Source organism: Pan paniscus, chromosome 9 (assembly GCF_029289425.2).
Source record: "Pan paniscus chromosome 9, NHGRI_mPanPan1-v2.0_pri, whole genome shotgun sequence".
Taxonomy (NCBI): Eukaryota; Metazoa; Chordata; class Mammalia; order Primates; family Hominidae; genus Pan; species Pan paniscus.
The window spans coordinates 120725206-120750458 of NC_073258.2; the positions used below are offsets into that span (position 1 = coordinate 120725206).

The window sequence follows — 25253 nt, forward strand, 5'->3', positions numbered from 1 at the left end:
AGATATACAAATGGCCAATAAGTACATGAAAAGACGTTCAACATCTTTAGTCATCAGGGAAATGCAAATTAAAAGTACAATTAGATGCCAATACCCACTCATTAGATGGGCTAAAATTTTAAAGAATGAAATTACAAATGTTGGCAAGGATGGGGAGCACTGTGTACGTCCTGCATGGCTCCTTTAGGTGGACTCTCCTACATTGCTGGAGGAAGCAGAAAATGGTGCAAAAACCACTTTGGCAAAATAGGCCGATTCTTAAAATGTTAAACATAACACTTCTCTTAAGACCTAACGATTCCACTGCTCAATATTTACCCGAGAGACGCGAAAACATATGTCTACATAAAGACTCATACGTGAATGTTCATAGCGAGTTTATTTGTAATACCCCCAGCTGGAAGCAACCCCAATGCCCATCAATAGCAGGTGAATGGATAAATAAATCCTAGCATAGCTATACAATCAATGGAATATTACTCAGGAGAAAAAGGAACAAACTACTAAATGCAACAAAATGGATGAATTTCAAAAAAAATACACCAAGTAAAAGAAGACAGACACAAAAGAATATATAGTATATGATTTCATTTATATAAAACTCTAGAAAAGAGAAATCTAATCTATAGCGACAAGAAAGTACATCAGTGATTGCCTGGGACCATGAGTCGTGGGGAGATTGAGTAGGACGGAGTACCAGGGAAGCCAGGGGGTAATGGAAATGTTTATATCTTGATTGTGGTGGTGGTTACATAAGGGAAAACATCTGTCAAAACTCACTGAGCTCTACACACATAAAATAGGTCTGTAAATTATACTTCAGTCGAGTTGGGGAAATGCCACGTATAAGACTATTACAAACAACCTTAATTTTGGATTTAGAGAAACACCTTTAAATTAATAACATTTAAATCTAACCCAAATTTGGAATTAAAAGAACAAATGTCAAAAAAATGTTAAAAGAAGAATACACACACACACACGCACACACACACACAAAGATGCTATTATGATGGACTCCATCCTGGCTACCCAGGAATAACTGAAAACTATCCCCAAGAAGAATCCTTAAAGAGATGGAATGGATACAAAGGAGGAAAAGCAAGACAAAGAAATATGTTTTTATCAGACATAGTTTTGTCCTCAACCCACTGCAGAACTCTGGTCAGAGCTGGACACTGTCATGTGACAGCACCATTGCTAGACCAGGCAGCCTGGAAAGCCATAAAAACAGATAAGCCCCAACCCCTCCTCCTGCTCCTGGTGCCCAAGCCCAAGCCTCAGAGTCTGCTCTTCCTACGTAAGCCACATCCACTAGCACCAGTGGAAAAGGAACCAGAGAGGGGCATTCATGCACTCGGGTTGATTTCATCCTCTAGGGCATCACCCACTGGCACATACAGCCTAATACATGTCCAGTGAATCCTTAGTCTAAAATGGGGTTCACAAATTCAAATTCCTACAGAGGCCTACTAGGGAAGGTAAGTGAGTGGATGAAGTGGGCCCACGGAGAGACAAGAGGGAGGGGTGGGGACTGGGGTGGACCCAGGAACGCACAAGTCTTGTGTAAGAGGAGCACCATGCTTCAGGGCCTATATTCCCACATGATTGGTAATGTCCAGTGTAATCAGGCCTCCTGATTTTTCAAGATAAGCCAAAAATTCAAGCTTTTCTGTAAACTGTCTCAATTTTAAATATCGACAACAAATCCAAAAAAATTGAAATATGGTATGGGCCAAACAAAACACATTCTCAGGCCAAAGGCCAGGTTGTGATAAGGCCCTAGAGGTCAACGTCCCCTTGGGACAGGAACCACAGCAGAGCCCAAGAGCTGTATTCTCCACTGAAAGGATTTGCTTTAACCTCCTGGTCAAGGCATAAATCCTCCATTCAACATTCCAAGCAAGCAGTTTTCCAGCCCATCCTTGAAATCTCCAGTGACTGGGAGATGGACCTGGGATTGTGTGCTCTCTCCCCTGCCCTCTTCCGCTGGCTCTGACCATTCCTTTAGGACTCAGCCAAGATGTTACCTATTCCAGGAAGCTTTCTAGGATCCCAATATCTATATTAGAGACTCTTCATCTATGTGTTCATGGCCCCCTAGACCTCTCTTATCTCAATTCTCTCCACGCTGCATTACGTGTCTGTCTTCCCACTAGGCTGAGAGCTCCTGAGAGCCAAGGCTGTATATACAGTGGTTAACACACACAGTTGGTATATCAACTGGCCTTTTTTTTTTATTGCAAGTCATAAAAACTCCATCAGACTCTCTTAAGTACACAGAAAATGTATTCTCCATAAAAGTGGCCAAGAAGGCGTAGGCCGAATTCAGGCACAATTGAGTCTGGGGTTCACATGATGTCAACCACTCCTGCCTCACCCCACCTCTCCCCTGCACTCAGCTTCCATCTCCTGCCCAGGCAGTAGCAAGATGGCAGCCAAAGAGAGACAACCCAAAATGCATAAACATCATTACTAATTCCTTTTATTGAACAGAAAATGGAGGCACAAAGATGTGAAGTAACTTGCTCAAGATCACACGAGTATGAGGTGAAAAAGTGAGGGAACGAAGGAAGCAGTTGGCTTCCAGAACTCATGCATTAAACACGTTATAATTCTGCCCCCCAAAATATGCCTTTTTCTTGGCCAGTTCCAAATGTGGCCCCTTATGGCCAGGCCACCATCGTCTAGATGATATTTGGTTGGTGCAAATGTAATTGCAGTTTTGCCATTACTTTCAATGGCAAAAACCACAATTACTTTTGCACCAGCCTATACAGTTAACACCCTGTCCCTGTCCCCTGAAATGTCAACAGCATAGAATGGTAGAGGAGGAGCAGAATAACTTCAATTAAAGGAGAATTGCACAGAGGGCACCCGCCCACAGCACAGCACTCCCAGTGCCTGGCAGGAAGCAAGGTTCTTTGTCCTTCAGCGTATTTTCCAGGAGAGCTCCCTTGCCCACTGTCTCTCCCAAGCCCACATTTGGGATGGGCGACAGGGAAGATGCAACTTCTGGGAAGCAGCTCTCTACTGGATGGGGTAGTGGGGACCTGAGGATTGATTGCCTTAAATGATGGGCTTCTTAGATTATTTGACGGATTTGGTGTTTCTCTTGTAAAAAACTCCTCTCAGATCTTGAGTAAATGATGGGCATCTTAGGTTATTTGACAGATTTGGTGTTTCTTTTGTAGAATAATTCTCTCAGATCTTTAGCAAGCTGTTGGTGTCCACTTCTAGCCTTCCCCATGGGTTAGTACCTGAAGCCCCAGCCCTCACTGAGCCGTTGACTTTGATGTGCAACCTGGGCAGTGCTCTGCCCTTCCCCCAGCCAACAGCTTACTGGCCTCCATCTGAGACTCCACCTCCAGGAGGCAATTTGAAACAATGCCTGAAGGAGGGGAGGGGATTACTTGGCTCCTTGACTCCAGCCACATCCCCTGCATTGAGTGGGGGGCTCATCACAGGAGGTGCTTGGAAAGGGTCTAGGGGATCAGTGTGTCCCCAGGTTGCTTGCTTTCCTGCCTTTATGCACACTAATTTTAGGTTGGAATCGGTCCTTTAGCTTTCCAATGCTGCATTCCTCCATACTTCTGGCTGCTGTGAATTTCAGGTCATAGGCAAGAAGTGCCTCTCTCAGTAAAGCTTAATGTAAATGCCACCTGCTTTCAAACCAGCCAGTTTCAACCTAAGCTTGTCACTTTTTAATAGGACCTTACTGAAGGTCACTTCTGTTTAGCAAGAGCTCCAACCTTTCAGCCAGGGTCCGTGAGTCCTCACCACCTGACACCTCCACTCCACTCAGCCAACAACGTACGCGTGACTTGCCACTTGCACGTTCCACTCCTGGAATCAACTTCTGCATCAATTTTGTTTAAAAGTAACAAAAGAAACCAAACTATCCCACGTGAAAAGAAGTGCATTGATTCATAGATCTGAAAATGCCAGGGTCTGACTCCTGGCACAGCTGGGTTCAGGGGCTCAATGTCATCAGTACGTGTGTGGTCTTTCTGTTTGTTGCATCTTTCTTCCGTGTTTTGGTTTCTTCTCCAGTTCCCTGTGGTTGCTCAGCATTCCAGACCCATATCCTCACCAATTAATGTCCAGCAGGTTGAAGTTAGAGCTTTGTTTCTCCAGGAGTCAAAAACTCAAAGCCACTCTCACTGGTCCAAATTTGTCATGTGTCCATCCTTGAAGGAAGATAGAGCCTAGGAGATACAGTACTCCGATTGGCCAGGCCTGATCACACGCCTACCCCTGGAGGGGGAGTCAGGGCCTCCTACAAGGAAGGGAGTGAGGAAAGGGGATTTCTTCAGAGAGGGACTGGAGAGCAGCAACATCCTACTGGGTGAGCGGAGGCTGGGCAGTCAGAACAGCAGAAGCCTATACAATGGATGCTTAGCAGGTGTTTATCCTGGGGGTGAACAAATGAGCCACCTACCCTCTGTGCCTGAGTAGGAAAGTATTCTGGAAAGAAGATATATCTTTTTTCTTTCCTATTCAAGAAGTCTGAGCCAGCAAAAAATGCTGTGTCCTAAGAACCTGTTTGCATTTACAGTGAATTCTCAATTATCTGTCTGTGGCAGATTCTCTCTGGACTATCCAGGTTGAGTCCCGCAGCACTGCAGGTTTCTAAGCAAAACCCAGAAGGCCAGACTACATTACTTTGAACATTCCGTAATTCAGCAAGCTTTGCCTCTACTCAGGCTATCAGACAGTGCATGCTCAGGGAATGCTAGCTCACTGTCATGTTTGTCCGAGCAAAGCAGACACAGGAAAGCACGTCCACTTTTGGCAGGAAGAGGCAGAAAGTGGGACCTGGGTGGGAAGTCACAGAAACCCTCGCAGAGCCATTCCTGGGGCGAGCCCAAGCACATGAGCATACACTTCCTACATAGCTTGGGATTATCAGCCTCGCTGTCTCCAGCCACTGGCATGGATACTTGGGACCTGACCATCCTGGCCAGGTGGTCATGCTATATGACTGATATAAACTAAAGAGTGTGCATACTGGCTGGGCACAGTGGCTCAGGTCTGTAATCCTAGCACTTTGGGAGGCTGGGGCTGGAGGATTGCCTGAGGCCAGGAATTTGAGACCAGCCTAAGCAACTCAGAAAGACCCTGTCTCTACAAAAAAAAAAAAAAAAAAAAAAAAAATTTAGCCAGACATGTCTGTGCATGCCTGTAGTCCAAGCTACTCCGGAGGCAGGAGGATTGCCTGAGTCCAGGCATCTGAGGCTGCAGTGAGCTATGATGGTGCCACTGTACTCCAGCCTGGGTGACAGAGCAAGACCCTGTCTCTAAAATTTAAAAATAAAAAAAGCATGTGTGCTGTCGCTATCTATTACCTTCTTCTGAACTTGCTTAGGAGCCAACTGAGGTTGGATTCCCTAGAAGCAGATCCTGAGCAAAGGATACCTGGGGAAGGTATTCATCAGAGGAATGCTACATGAAGGAACCAAACAGGTAGTGGGCCAGTAGTGGGCCCCTCCCGAACAAGGAAGGGGGGAAGAAGACAAGAAAGGCTGTGATTTCAGGGAAGTCGTAGCCTCAGCCTGAAAAGCCTCACCCATGGAAAGCCCTGGCGTGTGAATTACATCACAGACATTCTTTTCCCATCTTAAGGCAAAGGCACTGGACTTTCCTATCCTTGCACTCTACAGGGATGGGGGAAGGGGAGAGGGTGCTAAACACCCAGGCACATCCAGCTGTGGTGGCCTCAGGTGCCCCAGAGCAATCCTCTGAAGGCTGCAGGTGCAAGCTTTTGAGAGGTGACAGCATGCTGGCAGCCCTCGCAGCCCTAGCTTGCTCTCGGCGCCTGCTCAGCCTTGGCGCCCACTCTGGCCGCACTTGAGGAGCCCTTCAGCCCGCCACTGCACCGTGGGAGCTCTTCTCTGGGCTGGCCGAGGCCAGAGCCGGCTTTCGGGGAAGTGTGGAGGGAGAGGCACGGGCGGGAACCGAGGCGGCGCACCGCGCTTGCGGGCCAGCTAGAGTTCCGGGTGGGCGTGGACTTGGTGGGCCCCACACTCGGAGCAGCCGGCCGGCCCTGCCGGCCCAGGGCAGTGAGGGGCTTAGCACCCAGGCCAGCAGCTGCGGAGGGTGCGCCGGGTCCCCCAGCAGTGCTGGCCCACCAGCGCTGTGCTCGATTTCTCGCCGGGCCTTAGCTGCCTCCGCGCGCGGCAGGGCTCGGGACTTGCAGCCCACCATGCCTGAGTCTCCCCACCATGCCTGAGTCTCCCCACCACCGCCGTGGGCTCCTGCGCGGCCTGAGTCTCCCTAACGAGCGCCGCCCCCTGCTCCACGGCGCCCGGTCCCATCGACAGCCCAAGGGCTGAGGAGTGCGGGTGCACGGCGTGGGACTGGCAGGCAGCTCCACCTGCGGCCAGGTGCGAGATCCACTGAGTGAAGCCAGCTGGGCTCCTGAGTCTAGTGGGGACTTGGAGAACCTTTCTGTCTGGCTAAGGGATTGTAAATGCACCAATCAACGCTCTGTGTCTAGCTAATCTGGTGGGGACTTGGAGAATCTTTATGTCTAGCTAAGGGATTATGAATGCACCAATTGGCACTCTGTATCTAGTTCAAGGTTTGTAAATGCACCAATCAGCACTCTGTGTCTAGCTCAAGGTTGGTAAACACACCAATCCACACTCTGTATCTAGCTAATCTAGTGGGGACGTGGAGAACTTTTGTGTCTTGCTCAGGGATTGCAAACGCACCAATCAGCACCCTGTCAAAACGGACCAATCAGCACCCTGTCAAAACAAACCAATCAGCTGTCTGTAAAATGGACCAATCAGCAGGATGTGGGTGGGGCCAGATAATAGAATAAAAGCAGGCTGCCTGAACTCGTAGTGGCAACCAGCTTGGGTCTGCTTCCACCCTGTGGGAGTTTTGTTCTTTTGCTCTTTAGGTCCACACTGCGTTTATGAGCTGTAATGCTCACCGCAAAGGTCTGCAGCTTCACTACTAAAGCCAGCGAGACCACAAACCCACCAGAAGGAACGAACAATTCCAGACACGCGGCTTTAACAGCTGTAACACTCACCGCGAAGGTCTGCAGCTTCATTTCTGAGTCAGCGAGACCACGAACCCACCAGAAAGAAGAAACTCCGAACACACCCGAACCTCAGGAGGAACAAATTCCGGACACGCCGCCTTTAAGAACTGTAACACTCACTGCGAGGGTCCGCGGCTTCGTTCTTGAAGTCAGTGAGACCAAGAACCCACCAATTCCGGACACACTTTGACCAGCAGAGCAGGCAGAAGTAAAGCCATGGTGCACAGAAGTGGTGAGGGGAATACGTGGGTCCTAGGCGGACGCTGTCTATATCTGGTACAGGGGCAAAAGCACAGAGGTGTTCTCCAGTTGCCCCAAGCCCCGCAGGAGCAGGCACAGAGGGAAGTGAGGGCTTCCAGTCCCCTGGGCCCCTAATTTCTGAATAGTTCCCCGATCCCCCACCTCACGCTCTTCCTGATGTCTGGTCTTTTTCTGGTTCCGTGTCTAGGCTGCCCCGGCTGGACACAGGCTCAATCTTGCTGGAATCTGTTCTCTTACTCCCCGACCCCAGCCCAGTGCCCCACCAGCGTGCTCCACTCAGCATCCTGATTTTCCCTGGAATGTGCCACTTTGCCACCATTTTCCTTTCAACAGATGGAATATAGCAAGTTCGCTTTCTATATCAATCATGTCACAAATCATTAAGCATATCGACATCAAGCAGAGCCAGCCTGTGTAGTCGCAAAGGGGTCGGGTGTTTTTCCACTGCCGAGCAGGCAGGTGCCACTACCTCGTCCTCAACTGTCAGGAGTCCCACCCACTTGGGGGCCCCAAGCCAGCGGCCCCAACCTGCTCTTAGCTCCACAGGGTAGCATGGAGGTCATGTGATTTATCTGGATCCTCTGCAGGAACCCTTCCCCAGACCACAGCTTTAACAGCTGATCTTCAGAAGCCAGAGACAGGAGGTCCTGACAAAGGGCAGTCCAGCTCTGCATTCATCTAACAGCAAAAGCTGGTTGCACAGCCACCCAGGGCTTCCACAGGTGCAGGCTCAGCCCATCTTCAAGGAGCTCACACCTTACTCCAAGATCACTTCCTCCCACTGCCCTCCTCAGGGCAGGACCACGTTCAATGATCTCATGAGGATCTCAGCGCTTTCTAACCTATCTCATTATCCCTCACAATAACCCTGTGCAGTTCATATTTTTATCAACATGTTATAGAAGAGGCCCAGGGAAGTCCAGTGGCTTGCCATTGTCACACAGCTAAAAAGTAGCAGTTGCCAGGCTTCAAACCCAAGTCTGTCTGGCTCTGCAGTCAGCACCATTCCCCATGCAGCTATAATGTATTCTTTGCCTTTCAGCTGAGGGTCTTCCTCCATAATTCTGCTCAAAAGTCCTCAATATAAGTGCTTTGTGATATCTACCTTAATCCCCTCTATTTGTTACTTAAACCCACTTCCTCTTTTCATTGACAAATGGACAGATGTTTGCTCACCTACTGCCTTTCCTCTTCCAGATACACTTCTAGTGTTTGTTTTTAAGCACCCATGGCGGGAGATGGAAGAGGAGAGGAGGGGGCGATCATGAGATAACAGTAGATAAAAGAATGTCCCCTCAAAAATGGTGCAGAACCCAGCCGGCATCCTGTGCAAATAGTACCCACTTACACAAATCTGAGAGCTATGCCTCCTTAACTTTGTGCCTGAAGTACCTTGCTGGCATGGCTCCGGTCCAGCCCCTGACATGCACGCAGACACTCATGTGAGGTGTGAGGGCCCGTCTTGTCATCTTCCATCCCTGAGTCCACCCATACAGTTGCCCTAGCTCCACCTTTTCCCTGACCCCTCCCACACACAGCCTTCCATGCCTCGCTCCCACAACCCGCTCCCTCGGTGAAGTCATCTCACATGTGACGCCCCCATCTAATGTCTCCCCAGCAGCCTCCCCCAACGCCAGTGCCCTGGGTCCAAGAGCAGAATCTCAGTGTTCCTGCAGAAGTCACCATTCAAGAATAATCGTGTTGTGATTTTGAAAGGAAATTGAAATCCCCTCTTTACTGCTTTCTAAATGAACCTTATAATTTTCTCCCTGTCTACAACCTCCCTGTGCACTGGCTTCTCTGTATCTGTGTGCATATTTGTGCAAGAGAGAGTGAGCTCAGTTCTAGCAAGTAGGGCCTCTGGTGGATCCGCGGGAAGGACCCGTCACCCACCAGGATGGAGTGTGAGCTCTGTGGCCAGGAGTCACAGTGCACAAGGCACCCTCTCCCCTAGGCACCCTCTCCCCTGCCCACTCTTGGCCCCTCGGGTTGGAGCCTCCGAAATGGAACTGGCGTGATGGAGCCTGAGTGCTCCAGGAGTTTTCCCGGGTTGGATGAGCCAAGCTTGTCTGAGGGAACCAGGGCTGGAGGACAGAAGAGCAGTCCAGGGAGCAGGGCAGCAGGGAGCTCTGGAAGGCAATGGGGCTGTGGATTAAAGGGTGGGAGGAATGTCCCGGGAGGCCAAGAACAAAAGGTGGTCCTAGTGGCAAACTCGCAGAAGGATCTAGAAGAGAAGTGTCAGGCAGGGGCAGGGAAAAAGAGGAGGAGCCAGGGCTCCTGGGCAGCATGGGCGATGGGCACACCTGAGGGGTGTGGCCTATTCAGAAACCCCTGACCTGTCCAGGCCTGCTCATCTGGGGAGGGTGGGAAATCAGGACCATTCTTCCCTCAGTAGGGGCAGGGAGAAGTGAACCCAATCAAAGGGTGAGCCAGGCCATCCCTGTGCTGTGAGGAGTGAGTTGGTCCTCAAGCATCCGGCTTCCTCTGGGGGCAGTGATCTTGGATACTTGGGCTGCACCTCTACCTTTTTTGACTACCCCAGAGTAGATAACTAAGACCCAAAGCTGAAAACAAAGAGCATCAAGAACCCTATACCATAAAACAATTGGGCCTTGACCACTCCTTGTGGCTTACTAAGAGGCTAGCCCAAATGCCATGGCTTCTTGCTCTTGTCTGCTGATATGTGGACCACAGGCCTGGGGGAGGGGTTGCAGCTCAAAGAGACTTGTATTAGTCCATTTTCACACTGCTATAAAGAAAACTTGAGACTGGGTAATTTATAAAGGAAACAGGTTTAATTGACTCACAGTTCCGCATGGCTGGGGAGGCCTCAGGAAATTTACAGTCATGGCGGAAGGAGAAGGGGAAGCAAGGACCTTCTTCACATGGTGGCAGGAGGGAGAAGAGAGAGCAAAGAGGGAAGAGCCCCTTATGAAACCATCAGATCTCCAGAGAATTCACTCACCGTCAAGAGAACAGCATGGGGGAAACCACTCCCACGATCCAATCACCTCCTTCCCTGGACACTTGGAGATTACAGGACCCTCCCAGGACATGTAGGGATTACAATCCGAGGTAAGATTTGGGTGGGGACACAGAGCCAAACCATATCAAGACTCATTTAGAGACTGGGAAAACCTACAGGGAGGGAATTCAGAGACCACCCCCATTCTCCAGCAGTAGGCCATTTGCTTAGGCAGCAGAGTTGGTGAGATGCCTTAAGCCAACCTGAACAGGGGAAAGGGCCTGCACGCCTCTTGTTGATGTGGCAAAGGATGGGCAAGTTTTCCATGGCTCAAGAGACCCTGCAGAAGGTTGTGGCTTAGGCCACTTCACTGATAACCCAGCCTGTGAGGCCAGGGGACCCTCTTAGGCCCCCACAGTCCCCCCACTTAAAGAGGCTGGAAAGAGTTGAGCTGGAATAGACCTCCCACTTTTGGTGCTCACTAATGCTGATTAACATTAGCCTGAGAGGCAGCAACACCCCACCGAGAAGAACCCAGTGCCCTGGTAGTACAAGGTACTTCCCTCCCTCTTCTCACCTGCACACTGTGGGAGCCTCCAGGAGGGTGGGAGAGCCGGCATGCCAGAGGGAAGGTGTTCCCCCACCCCCACTCTTCACTCCTGGGGGAACAGGGAGGAGGAGACCACCTCCTGCCCCACTCCAGGCCCTAAGCCAGAGGGTGTCCTACGTGAGGAAAGGTGAGTTTCAATCCCCTGCAAGATCGGATCTTAAACTCAATTTATTCAGTAATCAAAACTAACTCATAGAATCTGCCCAAGACATTGTCAAAAGAGTACAGTTGAAAAAGTGGCATAAGAAAAAATTTTTAAATAAATGTTTCATGTTAGTTCCCAAGTGAATGGAGCCTGAATGATAAATCACTTACACAGAGGACACCACCTTCCTTAGATAAGCTCAAGTGTAAACGTGGGGATGGGGCGGTATCTTAAGGAGACACAGAATAATAAATAAGGAGACAGAATCCCAAGGAAATTCTAATAGTGGGGCCAAGCTCCCAGACAGGAAAACCTAAGGGTTGTTGGGAAGCGAGGCCTGTCCAGTTCTCCAGTGAGACCCGCGACGCAGCCGAGCTTTGCTGTGGGGTTCAAATCCCGGCTCTGCCACTCTCTAGCTGTGTGAGCTTGGGAAAGACATTAAACCCCCTGTACCTCAGTTTCCTCATCTGTAAGATGGGGGAGTAGCTCCTCCCCAGGGGTGGTTGTGAGGATTAAATGAATCAATACGATCCGGATCTTAGAGCAGGACCTGACTCTGCATTGTCCCTTTCCTGTGTTCCCCAGGCAGCTCAGCTGCTCTCGGAGTCCCTGCAGCTCTCTCTGCTTCTCCCCACTGCCTGCTCACACCCTCACCCTCTGCTGGGCCCTTTTCTGCCTCCCAGCATCTCTTTCTCATCCACAATGGTGGCTTTTGACCCATGGGGGCCCAGACTCCACACCAAGGCCTTTGCTGTCCATGCTGGCTTTTGCTTCTACTTCTGGGCTCCCTGCTTGATGCTTTCTGGATTTCCCAGTTCAGCTTCTCAAGATCAAGACACTGAATGGCCCGGCCCTTCCCATTTGGGCAGAGCCTTTGAAGCCAATTCTTGACTGAATAGAAGTGGCCAGAGCTGGAGGAATCACGTGATGTGAAACTCAGCCAGCGAGGGCTGCCCCTGCAGCAAGGGCTCTGAGTGTAGGGAACGGGGGCACAGTTTCTCTTAGAAGGGGTCTGAGCCAGGCAGGCCCCCTGACTGACACATCTTACACAAACAGGAAGACTCATTCACTTGGCCTCAGGGTTATAGTGAAGATATACAAAGGAATGGGAAGGGGATTAGGGAGACTCTATCAAGAGTGATTTGTCAAATCCCACCTGTGTGCTCAGGACAACACTGTGTGACCAAAGGGTCAGGTAAGGTGGAGTGGAGGTAGGGAGGAGAGGGTGGCCCCAGCCTGGGAAGCTGGATGAGGAGGCAGATTCAGTGGAGCATAGGAGTCTGCAGCACCCAGCACAGACTGAGTGCCCTCGTGTGCCAGGTGCCCCTGGAGCTGCCAGAGCTACAGAGGGGATGCAGGTGCCTCCCTCCCTCCCTCCCTCATCGTCCCTTTCCTGTGCTCCAGCAGCTTGGCTTCCCCAGGTCCTTGCTGCCTACCTGCCACCTACCCCTTCAGCAGATGAGCTCCTGCCTCTCCCTACCAGGCGTCCTCACCTGGAACTGCCTTCAGAGCACCCCAGCCTCCCTGGACTGCTCCATGTCACTGTCCTCTTATGTGAAGCATCTCCTGGCACCCCAGACAGCCCCTCAGTCCTTCAGTCCCTTTGTGTCCCACCTGTGTGTCTTAATTTTTTTGTTTATTTACATATCAGTCACCCACCCGCTTTAGACTGAGTTCCTTGAAGGCAAGAATCTTGGATCCTTCATCTCATATTCTGGCCCCTAGTGGAAAAAAAAAACAAAACAAAAAACTGCCTTTATGAAATGAAGGAAAGGGCTGAAGTTGTCTGGGTGGGAAAGCATCACTGAGGACACAGCACTTGAGGAGGGAAGAGATTTGAATTGGCAGAAGCAGGAAAGGGACAGCATTCAAAGGGAGCAAATAACACAGGCAAGCGCGGGGGTGGAAATGGGGGCAGGGGGCCAGGTGGGGTCCATGGAGCAACAAGACCACGGACCGGAAGAGAGGAATGGGGCGTACTGGGAGAACCTAACCCACTTCCTGACCCTCCCCCTCCTTCCACCCTCTGCCATCTCTTCCCTCTGCTGCTGCTCCTGCCTGCCCACCCCACCTCACCCCACCCCGAAGTCCTCCCGAAGCTGCTGTCCTGATCCCTGCCTAGGATTCATTGAAAGCCCAGCCTGGATCCAGCTGGTCAGTGTCAGGACTGATGCTGGGAGATTCTCGAGGAAGCCTGAGCTCTAATCCAGCTCTCATCACAGAGCAAGCCTGGCACTGATGGGCTGTCCTTATCTAGACAGCAATGGAATGGCCCTGGCTGGGAGCCCTGCTGGGACACTCCCTGTCTACTTTGTCCATCCAAGTTCTGGAGGAGCCAGAAGTCCGTTCTCCTCTGGGTGACCCACGCTCCTACCAAGACCTCCAGTTTTAGTCTGGCAGAGTCTTTGATGCCCCTCCACCTTGCCAACAGTGGACAGCTCACTCCATCTAAGGCCCCTTCACCCCAGACAGGCCAACCAGTTTTGTCACTGCCCTGGAAGAAGAAAAGTCTAGAGACCTCAAAAGAATTCTTGCTGTAATCCCAGCACTCTGGGAGGCCGAAGCAGGTGGATCACAAGGTCAGGAGATTGAGACCATCCTGGTGAACATGGTGAAACCCCGTCTCTACTAAAAGCACACAAAAATTTAGCCGGGCTTGGTGGCGGGCAGCTGTAGTCACAGCTACTCGGGAGGCTGAGGCAGGAGAATGGCGTGAAGCCGGGAGGCGGAGCTTGCAGTGAGCCAAGATCGTGACACTGCACTGCAGCCTGGGTGACAGAGCGACTCTGTCTCAAAAAAAAAAAAAAAAAAAAATTTCTTGCAAACTACCCCCACTCCCTTTCCATTTCTTTCTTGGAAAATATTTGATGGTGTTTTGCCACATTTCTCAGACTACCCTCTCCTGACCCAGCCACTCAGCGAGAGACTCACTGGAATGAGAGGGGGAAGATGCATATTTATTCAGCTCCGACTTATGCTTCACTCTTGGTTAGCATTATCTCATTTAATCCATCAGTAGGAGGCTCTGAATTCCCTCAGGGGACTCCTTTGAACTCTGGATACTTTCACAAAGAAGTCCTGGGATTTCAGAGGTTTGGAGAAAGCTTCCATGTGCCCTGGCATTCCCTCCTCATTCTTATCCCTGCTGCTTTCCGGAGCACTGATCCTCAGCTCTCACTGGGGAGGGGTTTTGGTAATAAGTTGCCCAGGCCCTGTCCCTATAGACAGGGATTGGCTAAGTCTGGGGTTGGCCAGGGAACCCCAGGTGGTTCTTATACATACCAGAGTTTGAGAACCTCTGTTATGGCAGGTCCGAGAAAGCCGCCATAATGGCCTCTTCATCCCACCTTTCATTGAACAAATGGGGTCAGAGAGAAGTGACTTGCCATAGGCCACATGGTACAGAAGGTTGGCCTAGAGGCTAGTCCTTCTGGCTTCCTGAGCTCCTGCACTGCCTCAGCTTGTCCCTCGCTGGCCCTCAGAGGAGAGGTAAAATAGCCCAGCTAGTGCCTGGACCCTTCAACCCCTCTGCAGCCTGCCTCCTTCTCTCTCCCCATCCACACTCTCCCCACCTGGCCTCAGCATCAGGCTGCTGCAGAGCCAAGCAGAAAGCAGGTTCCCATTTCTACAGCAGCCTTTATCGCACTGCATTGTAATTGCTTGTTTACCTGCTGGCTCACGGCAGACTGCAACGCCAGGAAAGGAGCTCTGTCCCACTCTCTGTGTCCCCAGAGCCCAGCACTGGGCCTGGCTGAGCAGAAGGAGCTCAAATAATACATTATTTGTTGATGTACAGTGCTCTGTTGAGGGACTAGGTTAGTGGCTTCATTACTTACTCTTTTCAGGAAATTTGCTGTTTTTAAGGGTGACGCCTAACTCAAGAGGTATAGCATGTGACTGATGGAACTGTAGGCTTTGTGGTCAGAGGAGTCTTTCTGACACCTCTGAAATCCCCAGTGTTTAGGGTTCCACATGCTCCAAGAGAGGTTGAGTCTGGTCCCGCCCTCTGGGCCACACCATTCAGAGGTGCCCTGAGACCTTTTGACTTCCCAAAGAGGGATCACCAGGCCTCTCCATTTCTTTCTCTGATGGTTCCAAGTGGCTGTCCTTGACTGAGGAGTCGGCTCACCTTGGCTCAGCTCCTCATCCCTCCCCCTGTCAGCTGAAAACAAAGCCCCGGGCTCCATTTGTGATTCTGCAGCTTGTGAATTTCTAGATTACGAGCAAAGCCAGGGAATCTGACAGTCTCATTTAGCAGCCTCTCTCAGGCCCTGGCCAGGCTAGTGGCCACTCTGGCTGGGGTCTCAGAGAACCAAGTTCACTTCCTGGGGTTTTGAACAGATGAGTGCATCTCGCCGGCTCCTTCCTTCTGCAGATAATCCTGCAGGCCATAGAGCTTCCCATCACAAGAGAGGGGCTTTGTTCAGGATACAGTGGCGGGCAGGTGGCTGGCATTGGAAGGCTTTTGAGTGATCTTCTGTCACTCAGCCAAGCCACCCCCTCACAGCAGCTGGACTCATAAACAAGAGGGGAGCAGGCAGACAGGAGAGGGATATCGGCTGTGATCCCAGGCTATACAAGTGGAAAAGGCTGTGTAGCTGTTTCTGAGTGACTGATTCACTAGGAAAGGTACAGGTAAGAAAGGAAATGAGAAGAGCCACTTCCTGGGCTGTGTTCTGCCTTGGGACTCACACACAATCCAGCAGGGCCCAAAGCCCCCATGGCGCCTGCTAATTGAATATCCCTCCTTCCTGGCTCCTTCTGTGTCCCTGGGGGGTGGGAGTTACTGCCCACCCTACTTCCTCCTCTGCTTCTCAGGGAACCCCCAGAGTCTTTCTGCCCTGCCTGAGTCCCCACAGAGAGCATTTGGGATTCCAGGACCTGAGACCCTCACACTCGTGGATCTCATGGACAGACCAGCCAGCATTCCAAGAGCCGCAGTTGCATAGAGCTTCCCCACATCATGGCTTCCAGTCTCCTCACCCTGAGGCAGATTACTCTCCTCTTGGATACCTGAGGCACCTGAGGCTCAGAACAGTTAAGAGGCTTTCCCAGCATCCACGCAAGCAGCAATGCCAGGAATCAGATCAGGTCTGTTTGAGTGTTCACCCGTTATTCACCTCCGCATAACCAGAGACCCAAACACCGGCCAGCCCTGGGAGAAAACTGGGAAGCCAGCTCCCTCCTCTTCCTCCTCTAGGCTCCTGATGCCCCCAGGAAGGTGGTAAGGAGGGCAGGAGTCACCTCAAATCTTTTCTAGAACAAGATGGATCATGAAGAAAGACACAAGCAAACACTAAGTGTCTAAATAAAAAAAAAAAATTGGGGACATTTTTCATTAGCCTAAGAAAGGTGTTGAAGTTCATCTCTGAGGGTCCGATAGTTGTGGTTAGAAGCCTGACTTTTTCTACCCTCTCAATTTTTTACTACCAAAAATGCAGGCATACGGGAAAGCTCAAAGAATAATATATTAATAGCCCATATACTCACAATCCACAATTAACATTTTTGTCAAATTTGCTTTATCTCTGTGTTTTTCTAGACCACTTGGGTGTAAGGTGCAGACATCAAGGCAGTACATACCTAAGTATTTCAACCTGTTTCTTTTAAAAATAAGGACAGTCTTTTCCATAACCAAAACACCATTATCATACCTAAGAAAAATTAACAATAATTTCCTAACATCATCTAATAGCTAGTCTCCAAACTTCTGTAATTGTCTCGGAAATATCTTTTATAGCTATTTTGTAATGCCAGACTTCAATCAAAGGGCATGCATTTCATTTGGTTGTTATGTCTGTTTAGTCTCTTCTACCTAAAACAGTCTCCCCACCCCTTTCTTTGGTCATAATATTGACTTTTTTTTTTTTTTTTTTTTAAAGAAATCAAGCTGGTAGTCTTGTAGAATGTCCTACTTTCTGGGCTTGTCTGATCACTTCCTTGTGGTGCTATTTAATTTGTCACTTTACTCCCTGTAATTCCTGTAGACTGGACATTAGATCTTGAGCTTGATTCGATTAGCGTTAAAGATTTTTGGTAAGAATGCTCTATAGCAGGCTGCCTCTACAACAGTCCCAGCGATCCCACCTCAAAGGTATTCACATTCTTACTCTACAGGAATGTGGGCTGGATTCTGCAACTGGCTTCTAATGAATAGAATATGGCAGAAGTAATGGGATGTCAGTTCTGAGATTAGGTTACTAAAACACTGTGGCTTTTGTCTCACATGTTCTCTTTCATACTCTCTTGGATCTCTAGACCTGGGAGAAGCAGCAGCCCCAGGAGAGGCTCAACTAGCAGAGCACTGAGGCCCACCAACAGCCATGTGCATGAGCTTGGAAGCACATCTCCCCAACCCACCCCAGTCAAGCCTGCAGATGAGACCTCAGCTGCAGCTGACAACTCGGCTACAACTTTGTGAGAGACCTGGAGCCAAAAGCACCTAGCTAAGCTGTGCCTGTATTTCTGACCCACAGAAACTCTGAGGTAATAAATATTTGTTGTTTTAAGCCACTAAGTTTTGGGGCATTTTGCTATGCATAACTATGAAATGAATTGTGCTCCTACCCTAAATTCATATATTGAAGCCCTAATCCCCAAGTGACTGTATTTGGAGATAGGGTCTTTAGGAGGTAAACAAGGCTAAATGAGGTCATAAGGGTGAAGCCCTGCTATGGTTTGGATGTTTGTCCCCTCCAAACCCCATGTTGAAATTTGATCTCCAGTATTGAAAGAGGGGCCTAATGGGAGGTATTTGGGTCATGGGGGCAGATACCTCATTAATAGAGTAATGTGCTCTCTTGTGATGAGTGAGCTCTCATGCTATTAGTTCCCATGAGATCTGGTTGTTTAAAAGAACCTGGCACCTTCCCCCTCTCGCTCTTGCTTCCCCTCTTGCCATGTGATGTCTGCACACACCAACTCCCTTTCATCCTCCACCATAAGTTAAAGCAGCCTAAGTCCCTCACCAGATGAAGATGCCCAATTTTGAACTTTCCAGCCATTATAATTGTAAGCCATATAACCCCTTTTCCTTTATAAGCTACCCAGTCTCAGTTATTTCTTATTAGCAACCGTGGCCTTATAAGAAAAGGAAGATCTCTCTCTCTCTCTCTCTCTCTCTCTCTCTCTCTCTGCTCTGTGAGGATACAGGGAGAAGGTGGCATTTGCAAGCCAGAAAGAGAGCCCACACCAGAAACCGAATTGGCTGGTACCTTGATCTTGGACATCCCAGACTACATAACTATATGAAAATAAATTTCTGTTATTTAAGCCCCCAGTCTATGGTATTTTGTTATGACAGTCTAAAAAGACTAATATATGTGTCAATAGATAAGTAGTACAACTTCACAGGTGATGCTATAAACTACATATTGCATCACATCCAAAGGCACATAATGTCAGGCTGTCCCATTAATCATTATCACTTGGTTAAGGTGGCCCCTGCCGTATCTGGCCTTTGAAAAGGTCTTTTTCCCTTTGACAATCTGCAAGTAATCTGTGAAACAATACATTGGACCCTAGACTATCTTATTCTCCAAAAACTTTTCACTTGATGCATTGAACATTTATTGATGATCTTTGCCTTAATCAATTATTTCTTTCAATATAACAAAATGATCGTTTTTCTAATTCTACCATTATGTCCATATTTATTGACTAGTGTTTTTCACAAAGTGGAGTTTTCTGTTATCAACAGGAATTAACTACATTGCCTCCTGAAAAGGACAGGCAAATGCCTGGTCCTTTCTTTTTAATTACTAATTTCCTGAATAAGGAATTGGTTCAATAATCACCTTCAATGATGGTAAATGAGTTTCCCTCTCTCTTCTCATCTGGTTTTTATCTATCTATATCTTATTGTCATACTCTGCTGGATATTTGTTCAATGACTTACAATAAATTCTACTTCATATTCTTTTTAATGCTCAGGTTGTTCCAGCTTTTGCCAGTGGAAGCCCCTCCAAGATGGAGAAGCTCTACTTTAAATTCCAGGCCCCTAAGGAAAGGTTTGCAAGAGGGCTCTCTCCAGCCATCCACCCCCACCACCCTTAGAAACTCCTGCTACACACCATGGATGGGGAAGTGAAGGGAAAGGGTAATGAGACACAATGGGGGAGGAGTCACTTGAGTAGTTATACTATTTCGGGAATGAGGTATACTGGAAAAAGCAAGTGAACATCCAAACTCCTGAGGTCTGGTTCTGGTGGCCTTAACCAATTTACTCTGTGTCATTAAGGCCTATGACCTAGGCTCTCTGTGCCTCACATGCAGGTTTGCTGTGGGGCTTGGTACAGACACTACATGTGGTAGAAGGCAGAGAGTCCTACAAACGTGTCAGATGGCATCCTCAGGGCCTGTGCCCCAAAGTCATGTACCAAAAGGAAGACAAGGAGGTGGGGAAGAAGGACCCAGGTGTCCAAAATGCCTTTCCACAGCTGAGGCCTGTTAATTAGGAGAAAATTGTAAACACCTCAACACTGCAGCATGGGAGGGAGGAAGAAATTGGTCTGAGAAAGCTCCCAAGCTCCCCTAAGGAGGCAGAGGTGGTAAACTCAGGTTTCTTTGATCCATTTCAGCCTCTGGATCTCCAGGCCTGCCCCCTATCTCTACAGCCCAGAGGAGGTGACATTAACCAGTGCATCTGAGTGGTGCAGAGGAAAACTGACTTTGATGTCCATATAAACCCAGTGCCCAGGTCATGTCTGTTCTCCACTGGCAATGGGCTGAGCAGAGCCGAGTTCTCAGTTAACTTCCCCAGCCCTCCCTCCTGCCTAACTCCATTCCCACCCCCGACTTGAACTTCCTAAAGGCAGTGAGTGAGATTAAAGGCTTGATCAATGAAAACTATTATTATTGTTTACTCCTGAGCCTTCTGATGTTATTGCATTGCAAGAAAGCTGTCTGGGCCTCCACCAGGAATAATAACACAACCTTTCTTCCAGTTTGGGAGGCATTGGAGGCTCCTTACACATGATCACTCCTATTCTTTCCTCTACTCAGGCCCAGCTTACCCCACCCCCAGCAACCTCCCCTCCCCATCCCTTTCATTCTCCCCATTGAGACTGGATGTTAAGGTTCTCTAAAAGCCCATGGGTTGAGCATTTCACATCTCTCTTATAAAGACAGTGAAGCTGCATCTCAGTGAGGTATTTTCTCACTCCACCACCCCAGGCCTACGGTAGAGCAAAGAATGGATAATGTGTAACAGCCTAAGAGAAACTCAGGTGTGCAACAGAGAAGCTGGGTATCCTTCCGCTATCAGCTTCTCTCAGCAAAGGGGCCTCCCTGTGTGTGTCCTGCCTCTACTAGGCTTGGCCTGTTTTGTTTGCCCTAAGAATGTTCACACCAATTGTTTAGCAACAGCAGGCAGAAATCACTGTAGGGAAAACAGCTGTCACTAGACCCTCTCAGCATTCCCAGGTGCCTGGGAGTGTTTCCCTGCACACTCTCTCCGTTGGGGCACGTGCAGCACACATATGCACATGTCTCTCCACCCTCTCAGAGGACCCTCTCATGTCGACTTCTCCCTCACAATCCCCACTCACACAGCCCTCTCCTAACTGCCAGCCCTCAGCTGACTTGAGGAAGTCAGGTTAACTTCTCAGACTGGCCTCTACTTGCCAGGGACTATGCTGGGGCATTGCAAGCCACTGATGCTCAGCCGTGCAGCCTCACAGCTGAGGGCAAGCACTCCTGCCCTCTATTCAGTTCAACAGACATTACCCAGTGTTATAGACTGAACTGTGCCTGCTCCCTGCCCGGCCCCAAATTCATATGTTGAAGTCCTAACCCCCAGTGTGACTATATTTGGAAATAGGGACTTTAGAGAGGTCATGAAGGTAAAATGAGATCACAGGGTGTGGCTCTAGTCCAATAGGACTGGTGTTCTTATGAGAAGAGGTAGAAACACCAGGAGTAAGTGTACACAGAAGAAAGGCCATGTGAAGACACAGCAAGAAGGTGCCCATCTCCAAGCCCAAGAGAGAGGCTTCAGGAGAAACCAACATTGCTAACACCTTGATCTTGGACTTCCAGCCTCCAAAACTATGAGAAAATAAATTTATGTTTTTAAGCCACTCATTCTGTGCTATTTTGTTGTGGCAGCCCCAGCCAACTAATACACCTAGACTTACCTACCTTTACCCAGACCCTTAAGAGATGAGAGATATGAAGATGAATATGGCATGACTTCTGTCCTCAGCGGTTTAAAATATAATAAGAGCATATTGATCAATGGAATAGAATTGAGAATCCAGAAATAAACCCTCACATTTAAGATCAATAACAAGTGTTCTAAGATAATTCAATGGCAAAAGAATAGTCTTTTCAACAAATGGTACTGGAACAACTGGATATCCACATGCAAAAGAATGAAGTCAGATCACTACCTCACACCATATACAGAAATTAACTTAAAATGGATTAAATATATAAATATAAGAGCTAAAACTATAATACCCAGAAGAAAACATTAGCATAAATCTTTGTGACCTTGGGTTAGACAATGGTTCCTTGAACAAGCAACAAATGAAAAAAGCAGATACATTAGACATCAACAATTTAAAACTTTTGTACTTCAAATGACACCAACAAGAAAGTACAAAGACAACCCACAGAATACGAGAAACTCTTTGCAAATTATATGTCTGACAAGGGACTTGTATCTAGAGTATATAAAGAGCCATTATGACTCAATAATAAAAAGACAAATGACCCAATTTTAAAATGGGCAAAGGCTCTGAATATACAGTTCTCCAAAGAAGATATACATATATGGCTAATAAGCACATGAAAAGATGCTCAATATCATTAGTCATCAGAAAAATGCAAATGAAAACCACAACCAGATACAATTCACACCCACTGAGATGACTATAACCAAAAAGAAAGATAACAACAAGTGTTTGCAAGGATATGGAGAAATTGTAGCCCTTGTACATTGCTGGTGGGAATGTAAAGTGGTGCAGCCACTTGGAAAAGCTATCTGGTAGTTCATCAAATGGTTAGACACAGTTACAATACAATCTGGAAATTCCACTCCTAAGTATTTATGCAAGAGAGTTGAAAGCATATGTCCAAAAATGCTTATTCAGAAGTGTTCACAGCAGCCTTATTCATAAGAGCCAAAATGTGTAAACAACTGATGAATGTTCATCAACTGATGAATGGACAGATAAAATGTGATATATCCATATAATGGAATATTATTCAGTAATGAAAAGAACTGAAGTACTGATGCATGCTATGACATGGATAAACCTTGAAAACATTATGCTAAGTGAAAGAAACCAGTCACAATGGATCACATAATGTATGATTCCTTTTAAATGGAATGCCCAGAATAGGCAAATCCATAGAGACAAAAAGTAGATTAGTGGTTGCCTAAAGCTGGAGTAGGGGGTGAGGAGGTATGTGGGGTAATGGCTAAAGGTGTGGAGTTTATTTTGGGGATGAAGAAAATGTCTAAAACTGATTGTAGTGATCTTTGCATGACTCTATGAATACACTAAAATTCTTTAAATTATACATTTTAAGGGTGTGAATTGTTTGGCATATGAAGTATGCCTCAATTAAGCTGTTAAAAATATAATGGGGAGACTTTTGCTTTTGGGAAGATAGAGTAGATATACTTCTCCCTATTCCTCTCGCTAAGTACCACTGAAAACCCTGTGCATTATATATAAAACCAGCATTAAAAGACCTGTAAGATGGAAAGAAGAAGACAGCTGTATTAGCTTGTTCTTGCATTGTCATGAAGAAATACTCAAGGCTGGGTAATTTATGAAGAAAGTGATTTATTTTGACTCACAATTCTGCAGGCTGTACAGGAAGCATGGTGCCAGCAACTGCTTCTTGTAAGGCCCTCAGGAAGCTTCCAATCATAACAGAAGGCAAAGGGGGAGGAGGCACATGATGCTGTGAGAGCAGGAGCAAGAAAGCAAAAGAGGGGAGGTCCCAGACTTTTAAACAACCAGATCTCTTGTGAACTGAGTAAGAGCTCACTTTTCACCAAGGAGATGATGCTAAATTATTCATGAGGAATCCACCCTCATGATCCAGTCACCTCCCACCAGACCTCACCTCCAACACAAGGACGCACATTTCAACATGAGATTTGGAGGGGACAGACATCCAAATCATATCATTTCATCCACCTACCTCCCAAATCTCATGTCCTTCTCGCCATTTCAAAATACAATCATGCCTTTTCAATAGTTCCCCCAACGTATTAACTCATTCCAGCATTAACTCCAAAGTCCCAAGTCGTTAGTCTCAACTGGAGATGAATGCCTTCCATCTAATAGCCTGTGAGATTAAAAAACAAAATTATTTAATTCCAGGATACAATGGTGTACAATCTAATTCCAAAAGAGAAAAATTAGCCAAAAGAAAGGGGCAACAGGCCCCCTATACGTCTGAAACCCAACAGGGCAGTCACTAATCTTAAAGCTCCAAAATCAACTCCTTTGACTCCATGTCCCACCTTCAGGGCATACTGGTGTAAGGGAGAGTCTCCCAAGACTTTGGGCAGCTCCACCCCTGTGACTTTGCAGGGTGTAGCCTCATGGCTGATCTCATGGTTTGAAGTTGAGTGCCTGCAGCTTTTCTAGGCTCAGGAGGCAAGCTCTCAGAGGATCTACCATTCTCAGGTCTGGAGGGCAGCGGCCTCCTTCCCACACCTCCACTAGCCAGTGCCCTCCTGGGGACTCTGTGCAGAGGCTCCAACCCCACATTTCCCCTTGGCATTGCCCATGTAGAGTATCTCTCTAGGGGCTCTGCCTTTACAGCAAGTTTCTGCCTAGACACCCAGACTGTCCAATACAACTCTGAAATCTAGTGGGGATCTGCCAAGCCTCCTTCATACTTGCATTCTGTGCAACTGCAGATTTAACACCATGTGGAAGCTACTGAGGCTTATGACTTGTGCCCTCTGGAGCAGTGGCCTGAGCTGTACCTGGGGTCCTTTGAGTCACAGCTGTAGCTACAGTGGCTGGGATTCAGGGAGTGGTGTGTTGAGGCTGCACAGGACAGCAGGGCCCTGGGCCTGGCCCACAAAACCATCCTTTCCTCCTAGCCTCTGGTGATGGGAGGGGCTGCCTCAAAGATTTCTGAAATGCTCTCAAGGCCTTTTTCCCATTGTCTTGGATATTAACACTTGGCTCTCTTTTAGTCACACAACTCTCTCTAGCAAGTGTTGCTCTGCAACCCACCTGTATTTCTCTCCTGAAAACACTTTTTCTTTCTCTGCCACTTGGCTGGCCTGCAAATTTTCCAAAGTTTTATGCTTTGCTTCCCTTTTAAGTATAAGTTCCAACTCTAAGTCATTTCTTTGTTCCCATATCTGGTCATAGGCTGTAAGAAACAGCTGGGACACTTCTTGAATGCTTTGCTGATTGTGAATTTCCTCTGCCAGGTACCCTATCTCATCATTCTTAGATTCAAACTTCCACAGATCCCTAGGGCCTGGACACAATGCAGCCAAGCTCTTTGCTAAGGTGTAACATGGGTGAACTTTGCTCCATTTCCCAATAAGTTCCTCATTTGCATCTGAGACCTCATCAGCCTAAGCTTCACTGTCCATATTTCCATCAGCATTTTGATCACAACATTTAACAAGTCTCTAAGAAGTTCCAAACTTTTCCTCATCTCCCTGTCTTCTTCTGAGCCCTCCAACCTCTGTCAACCTCTGCTCATTTCCCAGTTCCAAAGCCACTTCCACATTTTCTAGTATCTTTATAACAGCACCCTACTCCTCAGTACCAATTTTTTTATTAACTCATTCTTGCATTGCTATAAAGAAATACCCGAGACTGGGTAATTTATAAGGAAAAGTGGTTTACTTTGGCTCACAGTTCTGCAGGCTGCACAGAAAGTGTGGGTCCAACATTTGCTTCTGGTGAGGGCCTCTGGAAGCTTCCAATCATGGCAGAAAGTGAAGGGGGAGCAGGTACATCACATGATGAGAGTGGGAGCAAGAGACTGGGGTCGGGGAGGTCCCAGGCTTTTAAACAACCTGATCTCGTGTGAAATAATTGAGTGAGAGCTCTCTTATCACCATGGGGATGGTGTTAAACCATGCATGAGGGATCTGTATTCATGACCCGATCACCTCCCACCAGGCCCTGCCTCCAACACTGGGAATCACATTTCAACATGAGATTTGGAGGGGACAAACACTCAAACCATATCATATCAACAGCCTTGAGAAGGA

The 25253-nt window shown here is 48.1% G+C and overlaps 1 long non-coding RNA gene across 1 annotated transcript in view; it reads left to right on the forward strand.

The window, feature by feature from the left end:
* LOC117975053 (uncharacterized) overlaps positions 1-21107 on the forward strand; it is a 65233-nt gene extending 44126 nt beyond the window's left edge. The window contains exons 3-4 of the long non-coding RNA XR_004665275.3: positions 17297-17524; positions 18971-21107. This is a non-coding gene — a long non-coding RNA (uncharacterized LOC117975053). The remainder of the gene's footprint in view (positions 1-17296; positions 17525-18970) is intronic.
* Positions 21108-25253: the final 4146 nt, after the last annotated feature.